We start from the raw sequence: 26,937 nt of genomic DNA on the forward strand, positions 1-26,937 counted from the left end.
TCTTTCCCTGAAGCCCCTAGGCCAGTGTCTCTCAACCTTGGCAACTCTAAGATGTGTGGACTTCAATTCCCAGAATTCCCCATGCTGGCTGCCTTCGATACCATCGACCAGGGTATCCTTCTGGACCGACTCAGAGAATTGGGGGCGGGCAGCACGGTATTGTGCTGGTTCACCTCCTTCCTCCAGGGTCGGTTCCAGTTGGTGGTGATTGGGAAGGAGGGATCTATATAAATTGGTTTAATAAATAAATAATAACTAAATAACCTGTTTTCTGAAGGAGACCATACCTTTAAAGTGACTGGACACAGTTGTACAAAGCTTCATATAATATAGTATTACTTAGTGAATATACCATAGTTATATAACTAAGCCATAGTTGGTTAAGCAAGAACATGTTGGAAAAGTCACAACTGGCAAGGTTCACATAACACATTCTGGCTTAGTAGGTTCGTCAAACTTATGCACTCCCTTAACTGAAGCTGTTGTGGAACTGTACGTAACTTCAGATGACAATCGCGGCAATCTAAAAGGGGATTCCTTGTTTTCACTATCCCATCCTAAATGTTATATATTAATTACTGATGTTCTCTATTAGCATAGAAGGTTGTATGTTTTTTTCTTTCGGTTCCTTTTGTTGTACACCAGAAATTCCAGAACGTATGGGTAGTTTCCTTGTTCAAAAAGCTGTTAAGCAGAAACGGTTTCATTCCCATCAGAAAATAAGTGAATAATGAATAGAACATATGCACACCACAAGGGAAAATAACACTAGAAATGTCAGTATCAAATACAGAAAATAAAAACTAATTAAATCAAATGATGCATGTTTGTATCATTGCCTCACCTAATTCAGCTTAGGAAGGAACACGCCTCATAGTCTGCTTCAATCAACTGCTTCAGTTTATTGATCCCTTTTTCCAAGGAATATAAGACAAAGGTTTCCTTTTTATCATCACAAGAAACCTCGGAGGTGGGCTGAATTGAAAGGGAGGCTGGGTTCAAAAATTATACTAAAACATAGTTTATTTAACCACAGATTTTAACAAACCACAGTTGGGTGGAACTGCATAAAGTACATTATGGCCGGGCATCCTGAACCAGGCTACTGTGTACTACAATTTCTTCCATCTTGTGCAGAAACACACGTATGGGTATACTCTCATTCAATTCTCATATTTCAAACATATTCTCATTCTGTGTGTAGAAGCAACCTTACAGCAGAAATCAATTAAATGTTCATCAGAACTTAAATTACATGTTCATTCCAATCTGTCTTTTTTCCCTCAGAACACACAAAACATTGGTTTATGATGTAATGTGCTGCGTGAACCCATACAATTGACTTATTCAGCGACTGTGTTTCAACAAGGTTCAACCAGGTAGATAGACACACAGATAGATGACATGCAGCTATTTTTTCCCCCGTTTTGTGAAGCTGCCCAGAATTGTCTCCAGAGTTGGGCAGCCTAGAAATTGGATAAGTAAATAAGCTTACTGTATGACCACCGCTTAAGTCAGCTTTGTGTATTCCTTCTTTCCCTTTGACTTCTTGCAGAGCGTAAAAAATGATTAGCAACATCAGGGACTACCTAAAGAAGAAGGTACCTGAATTCAGACTTGGGATGGAGGTTTCAACTCAAAGCGTTTTGAATTCAGGTGATCGAGATTTGGTCCTGATGACCACACAACAAGCTAAATGCCTTGTGTTTATCTTAGGCCAAGAAAACCCCGAGGCTTGATATTAGATGGGACGCCCTTGGGGCATCTGAAGCTCTCAGCATCAGTCTGTATTCTACATAGCTTACAAAGGGAATGCCACAGGGTAGCGGAGAAGAAAATGCATGTAGCTGGGCTGGTGTAAAACCTCAGAAGGAAACCACTGGCTGGATTCATACATCACACTAAGCAACCATTGGCTGGTTTGGTTTTGCATGATGTGTCACCGTAGCTTGTGAACCATGTATTATATCAAGCATGATGTGTGAACCAAGCTAGCTGCACCTCATTTAACAATCCATAGCTTACCAATAGAGGTGAATTATGTGTAGCTCAGGACTGAACTGTGGAGTCCTTGGGGTTCACTGAGCTTGGTTCTTTTCTTGCAAATGTTTCAAACGTTTCAAGAAAACGTTTCTTGAAACATTTGCAAGAAAAGAACCAAGCTCAGAGAACCCCAAGGACTCCACAATTCATAGCTGAGCTGCTGCAAAAGAAAATTAACTTTCCATTTCTCTTAACAACTAGCTTTTGTGGAGAGGTTAACCTAATACCTTTTGTAGAGTTACTATCTATCTCAGAATGCATTGGGTATATACAAAGTTAAAGTATTAGTACGCTTATCATGAACCTATTTACTTTTTTCTTTCAAATGTCATAATTCTTACATTAATAACCTTCTCTCACTTTTCTGCTCTTTGTAAGTCTCTTCAACAGTTCTTCCTTCCCCCCTCTTATTTTATTTTTTATTTCATATGGAAGTTCATTGAGTCAGGATACTCATAGGTTTGGGTCAAGGTTATATTATGCCAATTGCTTGTAGAATAGGAAAAAAAAGAATGAAAAGAACAAAACTTGCTCAGAAGTTTGTTTATTGTATTTATGTGTTGCCTTATTTGTATAGAGTCATGGCAAATTACAAAAATCCACAGTTGAAGCATCTACAGTAAATTACATAGAATAGCAAAAAGTCCACAGCAAACATGTAAATTTTAAAATGCACTCAGTAAATACACTGTGTAACATACAGTAATGCTACAGTAATAACTAAATCATGATCATACATAAAATCTCAACATAGTTCATACTAACCTGTCTAGATGACTGTCTAGTTCTCAATTTCTGCCCTGCAACTCAGGTCAAGATATGTTACAAGGTCTCAGCCTGAAGACCACAAAGAGAAATATTTGCCTGTATAGGCCAAATCACTAAATGATCTATCTACATACGAGGTACTCAAGCTATTACAATAAGTCTTCCAAGCGGAGCACAACTGACCTACACCATGGGTAGATAAGGGACTTCAACCCTTGATAGCTAAAATCCCAAAGCAGGTCAAGTCCCTAGCAAAGCCATGACTACTGATAAAGCAGTAGGGAGTGTGGCTAAGCAGCTGGATCCCGCAAAAAGGCAGGGGACAGATATACGAAAGCAAGGAGACCGCTGTCTGACATAGCTCAGGATGGTCTTATAATTGATCGATGGATTCTTTTTCTATCGTGCATATCACTTTTATAACCATCCCAACGATGGAAGGTCTTGCCAGCCTCCAGAGGGGCTAGCCTGGAATTCTGGAACTTGCCTTCTCAAACCAGTGGAGGGGCATCAGGATGAGGAAACTGATTTAAACATAGAGTCTCTTCCCAGACCATCAATGGCCTCACTCAGTTAGCATGACTAGGTGGTGCTCTTTGGCTCAAGACAGTCTTTTTATACCGAGGATTCTTCGTCTTTCTACCAGTACTCCTAGCACTCAAAGTCCACCCATTCCATCACCTGAACGTCATAGACCAATTCATGTCGGGTATCTATTTATCTGCTAAACGTATCTGACACACCAAATATTCTGCCAGCTGCTTGCTGAACAGCCTCAAACCATCACGCAAGCTAAGTACAACTTTACGTGGCCTTTAATAATAAAATAAGGCAGAGTCCACGGTCATTCAGCAACATAAAGTCAAGGCATTATTTATCATGAAATACATTGTTTTCATCCAAGTCATTAGCTATTGCTTAGCAACCATATGCTTGCTATGTCCAAATTGAAAGATGGAAACTGACAAGATGAATTTTATAATCTTTAACATATTCATCATTCTGCAACTCCTGGAGTAATGCAATGTCACTCACAAGGTTACAGCTGTCACTCACCAAAATCACTCTTCATTTGACTGGCTATAAAAACACTCATCACCTCTTTCCCTTGTTCGCAGTGAAGCAGACTAATAGCAGGAATCTTTCAAAAGAGTTTGACCCTAATTTTATGATATGGACAGTTTCTGTTTGAATGTGCCCTTTGGAGATCGCTTGAGGCTGCCTGCTTTAGTATCGGTAGCAGAGCGCATGTCTATCTTGCCACCTCCGCGTCTTCATCTTCTGAAACACATTGGCCAAAGTCCATATTACTGCTCTTTCACACTGCACGGATTCCTGATAATCTTTGATGACGCTAATAGGCTGCTATTTATTTTTCATAAAGCTTTAGATATATTTCTGTCATAAAGACAGAGAGTAGCATTGCATCCACACGTTCACACTGCTTGACCCATTAAAATTCCCAAAGCGCAGGTCTTCAGGGATTGGATTTGGAAGCATTTCAGCATTGTTCCTAAATAAAATAATCTGGAAATCAATTCTGCTTCAGTCGTGCCAAAATGCTTGGTAAAAAATACATTTCTTTTTTAATTTGCCAAATGCATTGATACTTTAAATACAAATGTATAGCGATCACCACATATCTGGGCCCAGGAGCTAAGAGGACTGGGCCTGTTGGCACTTGGATGGGCTAAAATACCAGGCAACTAATAACTAGTTGCTTAAACTGAGAAGTTAAAACTTCTAGAAATTCTGAGAAGTTACTAACAAGTAGTAACTAAACTGAGAAGTTAAAACATCCTAGAAGAAAGTAGTGGTAAACTAGTTCCATATTGCTCCAAGAAAACTACCTGGATGTGTCCATGAAGTTACCACAAGTTGAGCTCAACTTCTGAGAGACTTTCCTACAGCCATCACTTTCAAAGCATAAAGCAAAACTTCACGACAAGTGTACTCATACTCTGGCACTGCACATACCCAATGCATTCTGAGATAACGATAGTAACTCTGCAAAAGGGATTAGCTTAGCCTACCCCAAAAGCTACTTGGCTGGAAGCTAAGAGAAGAGAAATGGAAAGCGAATTCCCTTTTTTCCAACAGCTTGTTGAATTCCATGCTGTGTACAAAGGAGAGACAGAATTTCAATGGAATCCTTACCCAGCCTACTTCCTAATGACCAGGATGGATAAGTTTCGGGGGGGGGGGGGACAGTATCTCTCAACTTCGGCAACTTTAAGATGTGTGGACTTCAATTCCCAGAATTCCCTAGCCAGCCACCTTAAAGTTGCCAAGGTTGAGAAACACTAATGGCAGGTACCAGAAAACCTAAGCACAAACATTAAAATACATGCACGCATGTGAATTCAAAGGGTCTAAGGAAATAACACCACCCTTGTATAAATGTATGAGGTTCTATTTGAAAAATGGTTAAGAAAGTGGGTTACAAAACTGAGAAGTCACAATTTCTTAGTCTTATCTGTGTCAAAAGCTAATTCCTTGAATGACATCAACAATCTTTGCAAACTTTTCTTTGAATTAGACAAGACTAGTATTGGCTTGCTTTAAAGGGCTAATAAAAGAACAGCTGAGATACACAGAGTTAAGCTGGTGTAGTAACCAGAGCGCTTTATGTGAACCAGAGATATCCGGATTCAAATTCCAGGTCAACCTCTGGACTGTTTACTATCTCTCAGCCAAAGCTACCTTTCTGATGAGCATGAAGGTGGTTTAGAAGCCATGTCCACCACCCTAAGAGCTTTGGAGGAAGATAAGATTAAATGGTAATAAATAAATAATGTATGCATACATACCCTTAGGAAGAGTACTGGGCAAATACTAAATCATATAGATCATTCACTATTTATTTCTCAATGTAATTTAGTACAGATAATGGAACAGCAGTGTCATTCAAATTGGCATCTTCTATCCAGGAGGTACTGTACTCTGTGCTTAACACAGGTACAGTGCTATCAGAGTGGCCTTTACAGTTCTGCCAGCACTTTAAGATGCCAACTTCATGTCCAAAGCAAAGGATTCAAACAAACTCGCACATCCTTTTTCAACATTTCATTCCTTGCTGATGATGGTTCACCCGAAAAAACTGGCCAAGAGAGCTAATGTGATGTAATGGTTAAGGTGTTGGGCTAGGAACAGGGAGACCGAGGTTCTAGTCCCTCCTCAGCCATGGAAGGAGTGTGGTGGAGAAAACAGGGGAGGTATGCCACCTTGAGCTCCTGAATTAACACTGGGATTTAAATCTAAGAAATAAATAACATAAAGATGATAAAATTCAGTTTGGGACAACTGGCTTCATTCCCATGAACAAACCAGGCCTGAGAGTGAAGGACATGGTGCTATGTGCCAACCCAAAGAATTCTGCCAAGCAACTTGCCTGAAAAGTCTTTCTTCTTGCCTCTGATATAATGTGATCTATGTGGACTGCACTGAAACATTGCCTCTTATAAAGCCAAGAGCCACACATAATTATTGAGTTGCACATTTAAGTTGGGACTATTTTCCCAAGATTCACTATCATTCACAAGTAGGAGTAGGATGCTGGAGAAAAGCAGGAAAAAGCAACTGCGTGCAGTTATCCAGGATTCCCTGTTCCATATACAGTATATACATGGTTTTATTGGATCATTACAGTCTTTACTTCTACTTCTTCTGAATGAGTCACCCAACCATATTCTGCTTTTTCTATTCCCTGTCTTTTAGAATACAGCTAAAAGGAAGGAAAACTCTGGGCTTGGATAGTATTGTGGTCAACACAGCTGAAAACTAAAAAATGGGCTTCTATTAAGGATCTCAAAGAAATGAAAACAGAAAAAAGAAAAGCATGCTGGCTGGGGAACTCTGGGAGTTGAAGTCCACCCGTCTTAAAGTTGCCACGGTTGAGGAACCCTGCTCTAGAGGATGGCTCCTGAACTCCACAGCAATGTCAAATGTCACTCCAACTCATACTGGAACCACAGATCTGTTCAGCTGCTCTGCAAAGCTAAATCCCATTAACACATTGTTAATTCTGTTCAAATTCTAATCAGCCAACAAAATCCTGAAAGGGGCCAAATGGCAGATGTCTCTGTTTATACTTGTCCATTGTCAAGAAGCTGTCCTGTGCTTTTATCCAAGTTTAATCGTGTGCAAAATCTCAGAAGTGTTCCACCCCGGCAATTCTATTCCCGGCTCAAAAGAGCAGTTTCTTTTCACTTCACTCTCCATTAAATGATGCAAATAAACTAACCCAGTTTAAAGCTAGAAACACATTTTGGATACCATTTTCTCCAGTTCCTGCCGGGTCGAACATTATGTGGCGATGATGCCACATATGAATGCCCGTTAACCTCTGAGTTAGTGACTTTTATGATGGTTTGTTCAGTCAATCAAAACCTAGCTTTAAAACAAACCCCAGCACTCTTTGGCAGCTGTGCTTTCAATAAAGAAACTCGGCAAAAACTCTGCAGAATGGGAGGGGTGTTTGGGTATTGCTGGAAGCGAAACAAGATAATGCCTGACCAAGTACTTTGACTTTATTCTGGGAAAGAACAGCAGTGCCAACAGAATTACTAGAATTACTATTTCTAGAAAATCAAAACGAAGAAACAGAAACTCTCCGTCAAAGGGACAAGTGCTCTCCCCGGATTTGGTTTGCCTTTAGTCACACCTTGCTTCAAGGCAAACTGAATCGATGCCAGATTCTGACCTTACATCAGTGTCAAACACATTTTTTTTTTGCTTGTGTACTTTACAGTTGCCAGAGGACATAAATAATCTAAAAACAGTGTTTTCTTAAACAGGAAACTAAAGAAGAATTGGTGTGTCACGGACAGCGTAGAAAGCATCTTCTCATGGTCGACTCCAAGTCAAATTAGTTTTCAATTATACCAGTGCCATACTGATATCTACAAATATCAACTGCTTTAGTTACAAAATGAAAAGAAACAATGGCGTAATAATTATTCAAGCATATGGCTATATCATTTGCATAGGTTTTAAAGGCTTTTCACAAAGCTCAGGAGGAATGGAAAAAGACTGTAGAATAACATAGATCAGTGTTTCTCAACCTCAGCAATTTTAAGATGTGTGGACTTCAGCTCCCAAAATTCCATGTCATGCCCAACCATGGTTTAACCATCTTTTGTTAAATAAACCACAATGAGGTAGAATCATGCAACCAACCAAGCCAAAACAAACAAACCACAGGCCAGTAAACCCCAATAAAAATCCCAGAAATTGAAACAACTGCTAGCACAGGAACTCAAACCAACATTGCTGCTGTCCTTAATTAAATTTGGCAGAACTGAAAGATGGATGGTTATTGTTGAGAAAATTAGGCAGAGAGGGTGCTGTGTGCACCTCTTCTAGCTTCTGTATTAAAGTCAAGCTAATAAATTTAGTGACAAATATACTGCATTTGTCTATTTGTGATGGAACCGAAACAGGAGTTGCAAGTTCTGAACCGTTCAGGGTCAGCTACTATTGGCACACTAGAAGTAGAAGTGCAAATGTACTTATCATCTGGAGATCTAGAAGTATCTAATTCTTAAGCAATAGTCTCGGGACTATGAACGGGTCCTTTCAGAGGGAGCATCGTTCCCTGCAAAACTGTTTCTACTGACCAACAGTACCATTTGTTTCCTTGTTAATTTTGGATTGTTAACCATCACCTAGCTTGTGATTATGGAAGCATTCTCTACATTTCCTTTGTTTGGCACCTTCACTCTTCTCTTTTGGACAGCAGACCATCTTTCAGTCCTGCCAAATTTAAGTCCATCCATCTTAAATGGCCAAGGTTGAGAAACATTGCATTATAATATATTTAGTGTGGGGGGGGTGTTTTCCACTGTATAATCCCTATTATCTTTTCTAGCCCTTGGGAGTGTAGGGTTGCTCTAATATATTTCACCATTTTTTAAAACCAAAACAAACAAACAAACAAAAAACTTTGGATCCTGCATTCTAGATCCATTATTGGACAATGGGTTCAACTACATAACCACCAGGGTTCAACTTTTTGATTCTATATTTAGCCAGAGATTTTTCTTTTCATATTTCCTACCATATACATTGATTGCAAACCACAATATTTGCAGGCTGAGAGGAAGCAGAACAGAGTATATAGCATTAATAATACTTGACAACCCACTGGCATTTTTCAAAGGAGGACAATCTAAAAAAAAGTCTTTCAACTAAAAGAACCTATAGTGGCTCAGCGGTGAGAAGAAACAAGGAAGAGCGTGAAGACAATGAATGAAATATGCAATGTAGTGAACACTAGCGGACATTTTTTGCCCTTGTAAAAACAAACTAAAAACTACCAAGAAGTCAAATGCACGTATGAGGCTGACATGGATTCACTGTACAATATTATGTCTAGAAAGAAATCCATCACTCCAAGAAGTCTGACAAGAGCGCAGGATTTTCAGAAGTCCTTAAGCCTTCCAGTGTTAACTACTCTACTACTACCTTCTTTAAAATATATATATATTTTATAACTGGTGCTCATTTCTTCCTGTTGCCATCTAAAAAAAAATGAAAGCTGCTTTCATCACAAGGATGTTTACCATCTTTAATGGGGGCTTATGGTTCCTATTAGAACTGCAGCCAGAAATGGTGCAGAACCAACCAACCCCTAAACCTGGAGTGAAGGTGTTTAAAAAATGCACTCCTATAAAAACAGATAACCTTTCATTTAAGCAGGCATGTCTTTCTTCAAAGGTACCTTTTTTAACTTGCAACCTCTCCTGTGGCTACAATTTATCCTGTGTCGGAAGCATTAATCCCCTGCTTTTAACTGAATTTACATTCCACTGAAAACATTTGTTTTGCTTTCTATTTTAAACATTTGTAGGCCGTTCTTCCAAGTCGGGGAGTCTTACAAGCAGCTGATGGCAAGTGACTGGGCTGCTGCAGAAGATAAACCTACAGTCCAAAATTCACCTTCCTAGGAGTAAGCCCCACCAAACCCCACGGGCCTTTCTTCTAAGTCAACATGCGCTGGTTTTTACTGCCAACGTCATGGAAACAAAATATTAATAAGGATTTACGCTGTTTGGGTACCCAAACTACTGGAACTCTTCTGAGCAACCATAACAATTCAATAACAAATATTGCAAATTCTGAAAAGTTACTTGCAATGCATTACTTTAAAAAATGGAAGCGTAAGAATGTCCCTGCACAGAGAAGAAAAGAGATGCCTTCAGTTTTAAGTACGTTCTTCGTTTTTCAGCTTACCCCATTAGGTTGACAAAGAATAAAACTCATCGCTCGACTTCAGGCCTCAGAGATTCCTGAAAAACTAACAATCCATCGGAGGCTCTTTCCACACTTATCCTCAAGCCAAGCACAGCACAGATTGTCCGTGCACATCAGCAGAGAGGAAGTGCCGCTGAGTGGCTGATGCCAAAACAAGCAGCAAAGTCTGGAATTTGTGAAACCAAAAATAGATGTAGTTCAGCAAACCTTCACAGCTCATCTACTTCTCGCTGGCAGAGCACAAGGAAACAGCACACCAAAGTCTGCTTGGAAGAAGCAGATCAGATCGGCGGCTGCCCCAGTTTCATCGAGCCCAGCGTTTTGCTCAACATGCGGACAAGAGAGCGGAAAGGAGGTGAAGAACTGGAGAACGAAAGCAGGAGGAAAACGATGGGGCTCGGCTGCGATTCTACCAGTTAAGCAAACGGTACGGTTTTCTTCATCGGAAAATGAAAAGAAAAACCCTAATACTGTCTCAAAATTCAAAAATCGGGAGCAAACTAAGAACCAAGGAAAGAATGGACTAAAGCATCAGAAGATGCTTGGGCCAAATCCAGCTAAAATTAGTTTTTTTGCTCTGAACTGGAGCACGTCTGTCCATTTAGGCATGTTTAACTAGCTTTCAGTGCGTGTACACACAGAACCCTATTAACATTCCATGAAAGAACATCTCCGGCTGCTTCCGGACCAAAGGTTTCTAGGATTATCACTCAGAAAGCAAGTGTGCAGCTGTTGCGTTTTTACCTCCCTAATGTACTGTTTTCCAAGAAGGAAAAAAACAGGCACCGATGGGAAAAAGGCACACAGTGGTGATGGTGGGTGCCAAGGAAAGACAATATTTACAATATCAAAACGCCATGAAAAGGGTAGAAAGACTGTGTGATAAAAACCATTGAAATTATGAAAGTACCATTCATTTCAATGGGGTTCATTTTCAAGAAAGCATGCATTTAGTGGAATGGCTAGTTACCTTCCATCCCACAAAGATGGCTTTGATTTTACATGGAAACATATCAGCACACACATCTGACCGTCCTTAACTTGACACACAGAGCTAAATCCAAACAAAACACATTACTTAGGTTCTCACAATATGCTTGCCCATCCCAACTGAACTACAGGATATTGAATTAATTGTCTGGATTTAGAGAGCCCCCGAACTATAAACCAGCAGCTATGGGTTTGGTTCACACAACACACTAAGCCAGAGTGTACCTCAGTGGGACATGTGAACCCAGCCAGAATATTCCGCAATTTAAGTGTCTTCCCTGAACACGTTTAATTGTACGCTGCCCCAGTCAAAAGACTCTGCGTAGCACAAAAATCACAGTACGAAAATCCACAATAAAAAGACAACACCACAAGCCATAAAATCACAACACTAAAAACTGGCAGAAGAACAGCAGCCCCAAATATTGCCGCTTATTCCCCAAAACCTCAGCAGCAGAATGGCAAGTTTTGAACCAGCTTCTGAAAGAGTAAACAAGATGGAGCCAACCTGACCTCAGAGGAAAAGTTACAATACCCCATAAGGCTGGGCAACCATTGAGCGGGTCTGTTTACAACCTTCCATCCCTCTCATGACCCAGGGAGGGCAATCTTCAGCAGAGGCTCAGGACATAGAGGGTTTATAGGTTCTGACCACACCTTAAGTTGGACTCAGAAGCAAACTGTCAACAGTATTGCTTCTACAATACCAATGCTTCCACACAGTTTTCAAGGGAAGGCCCCTGTAGAGCAAATTTCAGTAATCTAGACACAAGATGATGAAGGCCTGAGTCACTCCTGGCAGAGCCTCCTGCTCCAGAAAAAGCAACAACTGATGCACAGCCATAACGGGGCAAGGTTCTGCTGATCCAGCAGGAGCCATGAGTCCAGAGAATCCCCCTGTGTCAGCTTGCTCCTTTGGGAGTGTTACCCCTGCCCTGAGCCACAAGCCTTCTGGCCAAGGAGCCTAATAGTGTTCACTCTCATGCGGTCCATCCCAAACACTAGCTCAGGACTTCTGTTGCATCTCTTTCTTGGTCCAGTGTGGCAATATACAACTGAGTATCATCACCAGTAATACTTTAACCCAAATGGAAAAATGATCTTCCCTAGTGGTTTCTAACAGATATTTAAAAAGCAGGGGAAAGAGCTGCCAGGACACCTAGGTCCAGCTAGGGTCATAACTGTCACTCCAGCCAAAACTGGGCGAAGGCCCCCATGGCCATGGCTTCCACCTGCTGTTCAAGCAGGGGCCATGAAACTGGGAGAGCTCCTGCCAAGGCGTGAACTTCAGGGGGAGGGCAACCCCATCCAGAGCTGCTTTTGTTACAAAATTGATTTGAAGTCTACTGACAAAACAAGCTTATTTTGCCCCATTCAGACCTTCCCAGTCTCTCAGGACTTTAACAGCATCTCCAACTTGGCCCAAAACGGTGATGTAAAACTGGATGTCAATGGCCTTTCCCAGAGTTTTCATGTAGAGTTTTCATGCAGATGTTACTTAATATGGGCAAAAGCACCAAAACCCACACCGGTGTTCCCAAGAGCTCACATGCTACGTCCCCCACCTCTAGAAGCACCCACTAAGTTAGGGCTGGAACCACCATAAAATGGTGCCCTCAACTGCCATCCTTTTCAGGGGGCCAGAAGAACACCATGGTTGATGATACTGAACACTGCTGAGAGATCTAAGAGGGCCAAGAGGGTGCACTCCTCCAACTGAGGTCCAACAAAAGCAACCAGTGCTGCTTATGTACCATAACCAGGTCTGAGTAGTGAATGAAAATAATGCAAACAATGTTTCAGCTAGGATTTTCTGTAGTTGATTTGCTTCCATATTCTCAACTACCTTTGTAAGGATGGAAAAATTGGAAAGTTGGCAAAAAAAATTTAAAAATTTCTGGATGCATGTACAGTAAGGATGCATTATACTCTTCCCAGAGAGGCTCTGACTAACCCCTGGAGCTGCTCACATCTCCCCAAGCCAGGAAGAGCATAGGTCAAGCCTCTGATGTCAAGAGTTCAAGCAACTGAGAACCCTACCCACTTCCTCAGGTCCATAAGATCAAAAGAATCCGATGGCAACACAAGGTGATGCCCTGCTCTCCACAGCAGACTCTGCCCAAATACTGCAATGTCCTCAAAGGTCCTTCCAACTCTGTACAAGAAATTATCTCTAAGTCCCTTCCAACTCCACGATTTTTTTAAATTCTAAGAGTAAAATAAAGATAGAAATGAAGTGATTATAGCCAACTGGGGTTGGTTAGGACCAGCTGAGGGTGTAAAAAAGTAAGAGTTATAACTACTGTATAATGCATAATTAAGAATGAAATTTCTAATCTATTTATTGATTTGATTTCTAGAAAGGATAGATAGAATGAAGATTTAAGATCAGCATGTAATTAAAAGCATAAATGAGAAAAGAGAAGAGAAGCAAGCTCTAAGAGTGAATGAGAAATAGAAAATTAATAATAAATGAGAGAACACCTCGCTTCTCAGTTAAGTAACAGGGGCTATTTCTGTAGTGTGCCTTGATAACAAACACTCTTTTCTCCAACAGAAGCTGGCCTGGGTCCTGCCTGGGTTTATCACTATCCCTGAATCTGTGACACTCATACTTCAGATTTAAGATTTCTTTGAATCATCAACAGAAATATCCATCATTGGCTAGGTTCATATATCAGAATAAGCCGAAATATGGTTAGTTTGGTTTACTGTTTGATGAGTATGTCCAGACATAATGTTCAGTACACCACAGATAAGTCAAATTATGGCTTAGTTCAATGTGTTATCTGTGTAATCTGATGCCTTAGTATAGGTGCCCAGCAGAAGCCACTACAACAACATACTCAGCGTGATGCCATTACACAAATGATACAAATTATGTAATTTGTGTCAGTTGTGTTATGATTTTCTGTGACATCATGATGTGCATGACATCATTTGCCTCTCCTTACTCCCCTTGCGGACACCATACTCCCAAGTCACATCTATCCAACAGCCAAACACATTCTCCATGCAATGATGACCTATGTTTAAGAGGCAGCGTATGGCCACAATGCCCCCTTTGAGCTCTGAAATCACTTCTCAGCAGCTCTAGCTGTGCCCACCATCCTCTTCACCTGTTAAGAGTGAAGCTGGCGAGATAGGAACCCGAGGTTCCCAGGCTCACGAGAACTGTTTGGACAATACATACTGCCTCTCCTCACCCCTGCCATCCTTGCCCTGAAGAAGCAGAATGGCAGTTGCCTTAGAAAGGCAGAACAAAGAAGCCAAGGGTTTACATTCTGAGAAGACAGGGGCAAAGAGGGCTGGACTGGCGTCAGCTGCAGAAGACAGATCTTCCATTGCCTATGGCTGAATTCTAGCTGTAACTAATAGAGCTCAGGCGTGTCCATGAGCAGTCCTGAAACCAAGTCTTGAATAAGGAGTCAGTGTCTGTAGAGTCAAGATTTCCAGCCATCACTGGAGGAAGCCACACATCACCTTTTAATGCCATTTTCAAAGTTCTGAAAACATTTGAGATATTACAGCAGTGTTTCTCAACCTTAGCACCTTTAAGGTATGTGGACTTCAACTCCCAGAATTCCCCAGCCAGCATGGCTGGCTGGGGAATTCTGGGAGTTAAAGTCCACATACCTTAAAGGTGCTAAGGTTGAGAAATGCACTGTATTATAGGAAGAACCCAGGCTGCCTCAAACTACGAAATGGCAGTATACGACACTCCTGAATGTGCTCTTTGGCTATATCTAAAAATACTGAATTATTATCTACTGAGATCCCACTGAAAAGTCCCCTATGAGCTGAGACTGTGCCCCTGTGGACTAGGGGCTACTGAAACTACAGCTCAAGTCCTGCTATACTGTACCCTCTATAAGGATTCAAGGACCCGCCTTACAACTCCTTATCAGGTCAATTCTGATCTCTTTTATGTACACCTGTTGTTATCAGATCAGTATGATTCAGTCTCCCTGAACTTAGTTAAATTTTGTTAAACTGCCTGTAAAATTAGGCAGAATTTGTCCACCAATGAACTCACCACCAATTGTAATATTTTATCTTGTTCTGTTTTTACTTTGTTTTTATTTTTAATGTGTTTCTGTTTGCAATTCTGGTCAATGACCGTAATAAAAAATTGATTCTATTCTATCCCACTGAAGATTATTATTAACTTGGATGTGCATCTTCTTCAAAAACTTTGAAACAAGAAGATAAAAATATCATATACCAGTGAACCAATGACACGGGATCTTTAAAAAGATTAAGATCCTACAATTTCAAGGAGAAACTAATTCAATAAAAGCTTATTTTCCTCTGATTAGTTAGAGAATGTACAAAAGAGGTGGCTATCAACACCATGTTGGAAGTACAATGTGGACAAGGAAACACATGCTTGATATGGGCTTGCCTAATTAATATTCCATTTTGGTTTGATATTCATGAAACGGTTAATATAGTTTAGCAAAGAGCAGTATCCTCTAAGGACATGAGTGTGCTTTGAATTATGTATCAATAACTTGGAATTTAACATTATAGGAAGAATTATGGATTTTTACGCATGGGAGATAATTTTTCTACACTGAAAAAGACAGAATTAATCCAGATTTATAATCTTGGACCATAGGCATGTTCTCACTTTCAGTTTATAAACTGGCACCAATCGATGTAATGGAAAAGCTGATGCAAATTAATTGTATATGCTCAAGGATTAACAATGTATTTACCAATTAGTCTGAAAGATATCTTTAGTAAATAACACGGCACGCTTCTGCATGTATTACTCTTCCTTTTTGTATTAAATAAAATAAAAACTACATTATGCATTAAATAGTAATCCAATTGTTAATGGAAACATGATCTTCAGAAAAATCACGTTCCCTCTCAGTGCATTAAAATACCCTGAAATTGCTTCCTTCTCCTAGAATGGTGTAATGTGCCCGGGGCAATATTTCTGTCACTGCCAATTTAGAAGAACATGTGGGTGTATTCAGAGATCTTACAGTGCCATTAAAACCATCACCAAAAACAACATCGGCCAAGCCAACTCATCAAACTGAAAATGAAAATTCCTATCCTCAGGGCACTTAATTCCAAGAGTTCCTTGGACATTATAGAAGTTAACCTTTGCTTTGTCAATAAGCTGATGTGTATGAGCTAACTGCCAGCACTTGGGACAAACAAGGTTCAGCAAGAATTTGCACTGACAGCATTATTTTGCAAAGAAAAACAGTCTTACATGGGATCGGTCAGGAGCACTGTCCAGCCAGCTCACTGATTCTACAACCTGGTGTCTGAATTATTGTGGGTATCTTTCCTCATAGTAAACTGAGCCCTAAACATCCAAGAGACCTGACCACAAAAGTGTATACAACATCTGTAAAACAGGTCAAAGGAGTTGGGGGTGGGCAGATAAAACACTATGGAACGGATGCTATTTAGAATATACCCTCACTAGGACAATGGTGTTTATACATCAAAGTCATAATGCACTTAATTTGATCTTGGCTTGGCATGTTGTTCAAAGCCAATCACAGAGGTTTATAAATCACGGCTCTTGGCTCCCATGATGAAAATATTGGCTGGAAAACCAGGAAGTGTCTGTAGCCCAACTAGTCGAGGGATACTGTCCAGAATGGCACCTTCTTGGCAAACAGAACCTGTCTGTGGTTTGCCAGATCAGCTGGTACCAGAATACCAAGTAACTGACTCTTGCTTGGCAACATGCATGATTTTGCATGTATTCAAGCACAACTCTGCATACTACAGACCACATATACAACATTACATACAGTCTGCACCCAAGTGTACCGGCCATGTCAGCAAAAATCACACATCCATTCTAAATTATACCTTCATTAACCATAACTTAATGAATAAACCACAATGGGTGGAAGTCACACATCACCCTAAGCCAGTGTTTCTCAACCTTAGAGCCATTAACCCCAATTTATCCATCTCAGTGGTTGTTCATATAACAATGCTCTTTGCCTGTCTTGACTTTGTAGAGTGTGAACTCAGCCAACGCCCCTCAACTTTCTTCACTATAAGCAACTCACGTGTTTAACGATGGAGGGGATATTTCTAGCACACTTTGTTATGGTTCAGTTCACATAATTCCCTGCCAAAAAATGATCTGGTGGTTTGAAGCTTAATGTACTATGAGAATCTAGTCAATGTGATTTGGGAACCATTTTTTGAGGATTCAGTGTAATGCATGAAACAAATTGATAATGGTTTATATAATAAATCATGGTTAAGCCAATCATAACTTAGCATGCTGTGTGAATGCAGCCCTGCTGTGTGTGCTCAGCATGTGTTTCCTATAGTAGCTGTAATATAATATGGGATTACTTTTACTAATAAATGGAAGTAATAATTGGGCTCACGTGCTGCACTAAACCATGTTCTGCTAAACTAAGATGTACACAAAGGAATTGCCCTTTTCCACTAACACGTGATGTAATCCCACCCAATTTGCAACCCTCAGCTCTGTGAAACATTTCAACGTGGCTGTTGGCCACAAAAGACTTTTCTCACTAGCATGAACCACTGTTTATAAAACACACACACGAACCCAGAACCCTGAGTTAAGTGAGTAATTGTGATTTATCACATCATGCGTACAGGACCCATAACTTTGAGTTCAACCGAACTTAAATTGGATCCACGTCTCCTGCTTGAGCACAGGTTAATTTTCATGCAGTGGTTAAAGTGGGAGGGTTTTTCAAAACTGTGCTAGGTCTCCAAGCCACAATGCAGCAAATTCCCCACCCTCTAGAATTTGTAAAAGAGAATGAGAAGTTAAAAACAGATATTACTTCTATAGGTTTAATTGCATCATAAGATCATATCCTCTACTGGGAATGCTAGTTAAAAAAGGATGGGGGAAAAGTTGAGCAGGTTTCTAGATCAAATCTGTAATTAGCAAAGGTAATACTTTTGTATCTACAAAATGCCCTGGAGCTATTCTGAATTTTCTATTAACAGCTTTGATTGCTTCTAATTCTTTCTGAAAGCAACTGTGCATATCACATACTTTTTTTCATTAAGCCACAAGATCTACTCCATAGGCTAAAATATCACTGATGAACTGCACCAAAAAAAAAAAAAGGTATAAAGAAACAAATTACAGATCACACTGAATATAAGTGAGGCAGGTAACACTGTGAGCATGAAATATCAACTATGAATGGCAGATATCAGAACACACTTGATATCACAGGCTGGATACACACATCATGTAACTATAAATAATAGTTAGGAAGATAAGCTGAAAGCCAACAGTTCTAAGCACAGCGATGTCAATTAGGTCAACAAACCAGCATGGTTCAGCTTCTGGGCTATGAAACAGAGGGCCAAGAATCTGTTGAAACACGGGAAAGGTGAGTAGCATCAGCAGGAGGTTTAAACCACCATGGGGAGAAGGGTAGAACTTCGTCTACATGCTTAGGGGGAATCAACTATTTAATGTGGCTTAAGTCTTGTTTGCAGTAATGATTTTTATCTAGCTGCGTCCAAGAAACCTCAGCTGAGACCGAGTCTATACAGCCAATTTAAGTAGTGGGAAGGTGAGGGACTGAGACTTGCTGCCAAGTCCTGACAGTTTTATAATGAGAGGATTCACACCTGGCTCGGAAAATCAAAGTAATTATGACCGAGCCCAGCCAATATTGAGCACATTCCGGCAGTAAAATCCACTTGTACTTTGACAAGGGTGCCTCAAGTCTAATCCCAAACAATTGAGTCTTCCAAGACCAGCTAGCCAGCCTCAAGCAAGCCTTTGCATTACTTGAAGCTGAAGTCACACGACCCAAATTTGGTTGTGATTTTCATGCAACTGGCTGATCCCGTGTAAGCAACTTTCTCCTCTGAAGCTGTGCTGTTACTATACTTCCTATCTGGGTTGTTGAGGGCACGTTCAACTTGATAGGATTTACCCAAACAAACCTGAAGCTTTGGTTGAGGTAGGACACAGATGGTGAGCTAATGAAAATATGGACTATAGGGAATAGATAACACCTGCGCCTCGAGTTTGGGACCTGGTCTCCATGGAAATAATGCAACAGATAGCAAACAGATCATGTTCCAGCAATTAAGATCAGGAAAAGTGTTTGGCGTACATTGTACCAAGTCAGAATGTGGTTGATTTCTTCATACAATGAATGAAACCACCCATGGGTGGATTACCCAACAAATCACAGTTAAACTAATAGCTTAATGCTCTGTGTGAACCAAGCCAGTAATGAGAACCACAGGGTTACATTGGCCGGGGTGGGGGCTCAGATCCTCATTGATTCATCTTATTTCCTAAGATTTTTTTAAACCACTGAAATACTTTTATTAATCAATTATATACATAGCCTACTCAAGCACCACCAGAAGCGAAAAAGAAGTCAGTAAAAAAGTAACAGAAGATGTCTATACAGGATGCAGTCTATCCGCTGAGAATACTCGGGGTGCTCTAAACTAAGACATACCACTGGATTCTTCACCAACACAACTTACTTATTTAACATTGTCAATACTGTGTATCTATCCTGCCCCAGTTGAACAATTCTGAACAATAATATCTCGTAACATGCAAAAAATCCATAAAGGTAAGACTTCCAACATGCTATACGTGCAGTTTGCCTTTAAGGCCCTCCAGTGGCGTCTAGACCCACCTTATTCATTTCCTTAAGGATGGAAACGAGATTAGTCACCCCTCCAGCCTTCTGCTTTCCTGTTTTTCATTCAAAAGGCAACAGTAGGAGCTGCAGACTGTCAAAATCCCCCTTCCTGACTTCTTCCTTCCTTGCAAAATACAACTCTTCTGGGAGACTCTTAACTTTCAGCATTCCTAATACCTAAAATTGCTTTGCTGCCTTTTGGTATATTCATATTATTTTTATTTAAGTTATACCATGCCTATCTGCTTATTCCAAAACTCAAGGCAGCTTATAACCAAACCAAACCAAACAAAACTTGAGTACAAAATATAATAAAATGGATGCAATTAAAATCAAAAACAAAATTATTAAAAAACATACCCCAATATGCATAATTTTATTTATTTTTCTTTCTTTCTTTCCTTCTTTGCTTTCCTTTCCTTTTTTTTTTGTTTAAAGTTGACTCCTGAATCAATCACACAATGTAGTGCACAAATTGTTCTTGGAGAATATAAATCAGGAATCAGGGTTGACTGTCAGCCACCAGCTTACATATAATTTTTCACAAACTCCCCATTATCTCAGCCTCAAGAAACTTTGCTTGTAAAAAACATGCAGACATCTGCTGCTGTCTTACCAGCCTATTTCACACAACCTCTTACACCACAGACGTTTTAGCCTAGCGTGCTATGTGAACTTAGCCAATGGCACCTTATTCAAGACGACAAGATAAACGGTGCTGTGACTTTGCACGTGTGAACCCAACCAGGCTTTCCAGGGAGAATGCAGTGGCTAGAGGGGAGAGTTTTGTCAAATAACTCCTTGACCAAAAAGGGGTGTCAAGATTGTATCCACACTGCCGTGGGCACCATCTTAACTTTTTTTAATTCCCCCCAAGGAAGCCCTCTAGGGAGCTTTCCATCTCCAAGCATTGTAAGATAACTGCATAGGCCAGTGTTGTCCAAACTTGGCCACTTTAAGATGAGTGGACTTCAACTCCCAGAATTCCCCAGCCAGCATGGCTGGCTGGGGAATTCTGGGAGTTGAAGTCCACTCATCTTAAAGTGGTCAAGTTTGGACAACACTGGCATAGGCCAAAAGGCTCCAATCTCTTAACAAGACCAGCGGATCAAGAAGGTCAGGCAGTTGGGAGACTCCATACTCAACTCCAAAACAGCTTTGAAGTTTGTTTTATTTATTCTGTCCCCCAAATGCTTTCTCAAACAGCAATGTTTTCACAGCCGTGCAGAAATCCATGAAAGTGGTGGCAGTCCGTATGAACAAGAGCAAGTTGCTCCCCAGGAGGAGGGTTCCCACTGAGAAAACCAAATTATGGGGTCCCTGCAGGAGGAACTCCCCTGGGGATGGAATCCTACGTAGGCCTCCTCTCCCTGATCTTACTGGATGGTAGATTCCTTCCAGTTTTGAAGGTATCTAGGCCATGAGCCATGCAAGTCTTTAAAGAAAATAACTAGCTTTTTGAACTGCATGCAAAAGGCAACTGGCAGCCAATGAATCTCCCGGGGAGGAGTGTAACATAGACAAATTTAGGTCTGCCCAGAACTACCTATGCAGCCAGGTGCTGAACCATTTTAAGCTTCCAAATGGTCTTCAAGAGCAGCCTGATAAAGAGCAGACTGCAGCAGTCTAACCACGAGGTGACAAGGCTAAGCCAAGAACTTTCCTGATTCTGCAAAGACACAGATTGGGCCATTAATTACTTTTAAATCCAGCGGCCCAAGATATCCACAACTATGTGAAAGCGGTATGATCCAATAATAAGCTTTAATAGATGCTGGACTCCTACGAGAGAAGCCATCCCCATCAACTCTTCCGAGGGTCATGATGGGATCCTTGCAATTCTTACAGTATACGGAGCAGTTAGCAGGAATGAAGAGAACGTGATGCAAAAGGTGTTGCTGAGCGAGCTCCAGAAAGTAGGCAAAGACAATACACTGCCTGTCTGCTAACATTTTGGAGGAATTTAGCCAGTGAGATTTGTAAACCTTGGGTTTATGGCTTAGCATGCTATGTGAACCCAGCTCACTGTGGTTTTTGATGTAGTATGTTATATGAACCAAACCTTATTTAGACAAGTGAATCATCTTCCTGTTGATGCAACTGAACTTCCAGTATCTACCTGCATTCAAATTCTGATTCATTATTCTGTACAAATGCCACCATGAGGCAAATGAGGCTTATTCCCCAGGGAAGTCCAGGTAGGGCTGTAGCATAACGCTTGAATTATATTTAACCCATTCAGACGCTAATCCAGTCCTAACTCTTCACAATCCTGCTAACTGGAATGCAGACTCCTGGAAATTTCCTGCCAGATGTCTCCCATGCCACAAAACCAGTGGCAAAACATCAGGACACCAAGGTGTCTTCTCGACTGGCCAGGCAGACAGCGGTGGGCACGGCTTGGACAGCACAACCCACCAGTCCTGCATCGACAGGCGTTGATGCACTTCTTACGATTTGACTTCCTGGCCGCTCTGCGTCTCTATCTTGTTTCCTTGGACGACTGAAGGCTGGGTTTTAGGATTCACACAACATGACTGTGCTACAGCAGCCATTCTCTTACACATTGTTGGCTGAATTAAGGGGTTGGCACAACATGCTTTACGGGTCCTGCATACTCTGGGCGAGTCTAGGACTCAGGCAACTGGGCTAATTCAGTAAATCACAGATCAATTAAACACGAGCTAGCGATGCAGCCACAGCGAAACTAGGAAAAAAGTAATGACTTTTTGCATTCTGGTTGTTTTCTCAGAGATTTTAACATAAGCTGCCTTGGGTCTTTCCCACTCGTCAGCCACATAAGTCACAACAATAATAATAATTTGCAAGCAAAGACTTTCCCCCTTTTTTCTACAGCATGAATGGAATTTCTGCGTTGATTTCTTGGAGTATGGGAAGGTCTGTCATTTTTTTTTTAATTTATATTAATCCAAGTCTACACCTCACACAGCAGAATGAATGTGTTTCCTGTTTCAAAATGGCAAACACCACACATACAAACCACACAAACCATTATCACTGATCCTAAGGAAAGGAAGCCACCAAAATGGGTTTAGGGGCCATGAGTAACCCAACCTTATTCCAAAATGGGAGGTAATGCCTAAAACTTCTGCTTCCCCCATCTTAAACAATTCTCGCCCTTCTCGATTTCACCTGAATTGAATGGTGGGGCTGCTGTGACAGTGATCTTTTAATGAAATTACTTGGGGGCAAGACCAGGCATGCCGAGATGATGTCCTCAACGCATTTCCTCTGAAGGAGATCATAATCACCTCCATACAGCCTGCTCTCAGGAAAGTATGTCTGCTACATCATAGCGTGGTTTTCTGCCTAACCAAGAAGAAACCCTGTGATTAACAGCCTCTCATCTAACCACAAAATGACCACATATCTGGGACTGGATGACATGCTAAGGCAAGCCATATACGTTTAGCATGCCATGCAAACGCTGCCATCGTGGTTTATTATTTATGCTTTATGGTTTAGCACAATGGATAAGCGCAGCTGCTGCCTGGAGAATCGTGGGCTTGTTACAGTCTGCAGCTAGTCCTTAAATCCCGGGGGGGGGGGGGACTACATAGACATATTTTAAGCCTATTTACTTACTATCTGTGCAACGCCTTACATAATACCTTTTGCACAGACACCAAATACCAGCCAAATCAGCCCCATCCAGAAAAAACAGCAGCAATAAAAAATTCCGATGACAAAGACTTCCCTCGAAATGCTGTGTCGCGGTCAGGTTTTTGGGAGGAACGGGTGGAATCAGGCCCGATGAAGAGCAGGACACGCCAGAGCCTAAGTAACATTTAAAGTTAGGTACTGAGCTTTTTTAAAATAAACACTGACGTTGGTCAAGCTATTCATATCCTTCGCATTACTTTATTATTTGTTCTTACTATTTCTGTACGGCCCTTCGTGCCCAAAGCCACACGCAAATGCACGCAGGCGATTCAAAAGAAAGCCCTGAAACCTCATGGGATGTGAGGGGGGCCTACCAGGCCCCTAGTGGGATATGGGGTGGCAGATTCACTGCTATGGGGTAGCAGGTTTACTGCGAGTCCGACCGGCCTTAGCGGAAGGCCTCCGTGCCGGCCTCAGCACATCTCCTTGAGGGTCTCCCTGCGCTTCAGACCCGCTGCATAAATGCTTTTGCAGCTCGTTCTCCCTATTTGTAGTGTGCCGGTTTTAATCCTGCTTCCTTCTGCGTGCTTTATGATCCCAGATGCTGCATCGCCAACTGCTCAGAAAGCATCTGGCATTATGCAGGCAGCTAAATGAGGCAGGAGGGTTGAAAATGGCCTGTCCTTCCTTCCTTCCTTCCTTCCCCTCTTCCCAAGGGGAGGCCGCGGGGGTCCCCGGCTCCCACCCAGAAACTCAACGCCCGCGACTTCCGCGGAATCCGCCTTGCCTTCCTCTCGGGTCGGCCCCTACTGCACAGCGGAGCTCAGCGGCACATCCCGCCCTGCGATCCTCGCTTCGCAGCCGCAGCCCCCCTTTCCTTGCCGGCGGCCGAGGAACTGCAGGGCCGGGGCTCAGCGGACGAAGGAGCCCCGCGCAGGGCCAGGGGCCGGCAGCTCAGAGAAGGGCCGTCGCCGCCCCGCCCCGCCCCGCCAAGCCGGGTCCGCTCCTCCGGCAGCGCGCCGCGGCCGCCCGCCCCCGCCTCTGCCCGCTCGGGGCGGCCCCGGCGGTGCGGCGCGATGGCGCCGGGGGCCCCTCCGCCCCTCCCCGAGAGCCCCCGCCGCCCCCGGGCCGGAGGCGAGTCGGGAGCTCCGAGTCCGGGAGCCTCCGGGGCGCAGCTCCCGAGAGCGGGCTGCGCGAGGCAGACAATGGGGATGCGCAAGGCCGGAGAGAGGGACCGGCGGCCGCAGCAGCCGCCCAGCAGGCCCGGCCGTCCCCGCTCCGGGCTCCGGACTCCCGCCGCCAGCCCGCTCCCGTCCTCCCGCGGGCTGCCGGCCCGGCCCGGCCCGGCCCCCGCCGCCAGCGCCGGAGCGGCCGGGCCCGTCCGGAGCCCGCGCCGCCCGCCCCGCAGCGCGCTCCGAGGGCAGCCCCGCCTTCCCCGGCCCCCCGCGCACGGCAGCGCCGGGAGCCGCCTGGCCGAGCCGGCATGCCCGCGCAGAGGGGGGGCGGCGGCGGCGGCGGCAGCAGCGGCGGGCGGGCGGACGGAGCCAGAGGCGCCCGCGGGATGCTGCCGGCGCTGCCCGCCGCGCGCCCCGGGCTTACCTGCAGGGCGCGCCGGGACCCGCGCCTCCGCCTCCGCCTCCGCCTCCGCCGCCTCGCAGCCGGCCCGACCGCGGGCTCCAGCAGGCAGCCAGGCAGCCTCCGGAAACGCGTCCCCGGCCCGCCGCGCTTTCCCCAGGAAACAATTCCGGCCTCTGGCGGCGGCGGCGGCGGCGGCTCCTACCCCTGCGCCGCCTCCCGGAGCCGCGCGAGGCGAGCGGCAGCCGGGCGGCCCGGGCGGAGGGCGACGTCCTGTGGCCGCGGCGGCTCTTTGCAAGGCGGCGGGCCGGAGGCTGGACGGCGCCTGCTCCCGGGGAGCGAGTCCCCCCTCCCCCCTCCCGCCACGAAGCCCTCACCGGAATGCAAATGGGGGGGAGGAGGAGGAGGAGGAGGAGGAGCAGCGCCGTTCCCGAATATCCCCGGGAACGAGTCCTGCTGCTCGGCGGCTCCTGCTCGCTGCTCGCTGCTCGCTGCGGGTTTGGCGGTCTCTCTCCAAGAGCCGGGCTCTTGTAAACCGAAAGGCACGTCTAGGAGAGGAGCTGGGTTTAGCTTCTGGGTCCATGGGGTCTCCATGGAGTTACAGGCAGGCTGCCTCTGGGTCATTCATGACCCAAGGAGGACATCCAGGACGTCCAGTGGGAGAGGGCATCACCAGCCAGAAAGAAACTCATATTATCCAGCAAAATGCAGAGGCTTCCCGATTTTTTTCCTAACTCCCTTCTTTCATTAATAAAGATACGATAACACAACTGACCCCTGAATCAACCCTTACACATTCTCACCTTCGCCAGCACCGTATTTGACCCAGGGTTTCAGATGGACTGCATGAACACCACAGGCTATGTTTCATTACTTTTAGCCTGTATTACATTCTTTGTGGCTCAACATCTTGCCTGAATCCAACCACATGGATTAATTTGGTAAACGGAGATTAAAAAATGAAGCGCAGCCAGTCGTAGACCTTCAAAAGGACTACCAGATTGGATTCCCTCAACTTAGGCTGTGCACAGAATTCTCAACCCAACAGCGAGGAACTCTCAGCATTTACACAGCTGTTGAATTCAGCCCACAGCTTTCCATTCAGAGAGCCTAGTTTGCACAAGATAGTATACCCTACTTAAAATAAAACTCAACTTTGGTTGTGTTTCGAGATGTGTGAAAATTTACTGGTATTGTCCTGTGAGCGTGGAATGCTGTGTGTGCCGTAGGTGCAAAATAAGGCTAGTACCTTCTCTATCTTACTAAACAGTGCTCAAATGACCACAAAGACAGGGGGGTTCATAACTATGAGTTCATTTGGTCATGACCATGGCATATGGACCTAGATAGCATATTAAAAAGCAGAGACGTCACCTTGCCGACAAAGATCCGCATAGTCAAAGCTATGGTTTTTCCAGTAGTAATGTATGGCTGTGAGAGCTGGACCATAAAGAAGGCTGAGCGCCGAAGAATTGATGCCTTTGAACTGTGGTGCTGGAGAAGACTCTTGAGAGTCCCCTGGACTGCTAGGAGGTCAAACCAGCCAATCTTAAAGGAAATCAACCCTGACTGCTCATTGGAAGGATTGATACTGAAGCTCAAGCTCAGAGACTTTGGCCACCTAATGCGAAGAGAGGACTCTTTGGAGAAGACCCTGATGCTGGGAAAGATGGAAGGCAAAAGGAGAAGAGGACGGCAGAGGATGAGATGGTTAGAGAGCATCACTGAAGCAATGAGCATGAAACTGAGCAAACTCAGGGAGGCAGTGAAGGACAGGAAGGCCTGGCGCAATATGGTTCATGGGGTCACGAAGAGTCGGACACGACTTAACGACTAAACAACAACAACATGGCATATGGAAAATTGTGACTTGGAAGGTTAGAAGGATAACTGGTAAAGACCAATGATAAATGGTAGCGATAAATGAAATGAAGGAAAAAATGTGTATGTTATGAGTCTGTGAAACTAACAGACAGAAGGGCGTAATAGATCTGAACGAAGTTGGCCTCCTCTTGTG

At 43.4% G+C, this 26,937-nt stretch overlaps 1 protein-coding gene across 14 annotated transcripts in view; it reads right to left on the reverse strand.

The window, feature by feature from the left end:
- Positions 1-25,082, reverse strand: part of APBB2 (amyloid beta precursor protein binding family B member 2) — a 172,448-nt gene extending 147,366 nt beyond the window's left edge. For 10 of the 14 annotated variants that reach the window (XM_088131134.1, XM_088131138.1, XM_088131139.1 and 7 more), the window contains exon 1: positions 24,945-25,082. The gene's annotated coding sequence lies outside the window, so the exon portion shown is untranslated. Of the gene's footprint in view, positions 1-10,044; positions 10,199-24,132; positions 24,273-24,944 lie in introns of those variants that run through there. The other 4 variants (XM_088131133.1, XM_088131132.1, XM_007428742.4 and 1 more) reach the window with 4 other exon arrangements.
- Between the last annotated feature and the right edge of the window lie 1,855 nt (positions 25,083-26,937).

The sequence above is a fragment of the Python bivittatus genome, unplaced genomic scaffold, assembly GCF_059951505.1.
Source record: "Python bivittatus isolate LINGU-HERP-01145 unplaced genomic scaffold, Pbiv_v1 ctg000970_np1212, whole genome shotgun sequence".
In the NCBI taxonomy this organism is placed as follows: domain Eukaryota; kingdom Metazoa; phylum Chordata; class Lepidosauria; order Squamata; family Pythonidae; genus Python; species Python bivittatus.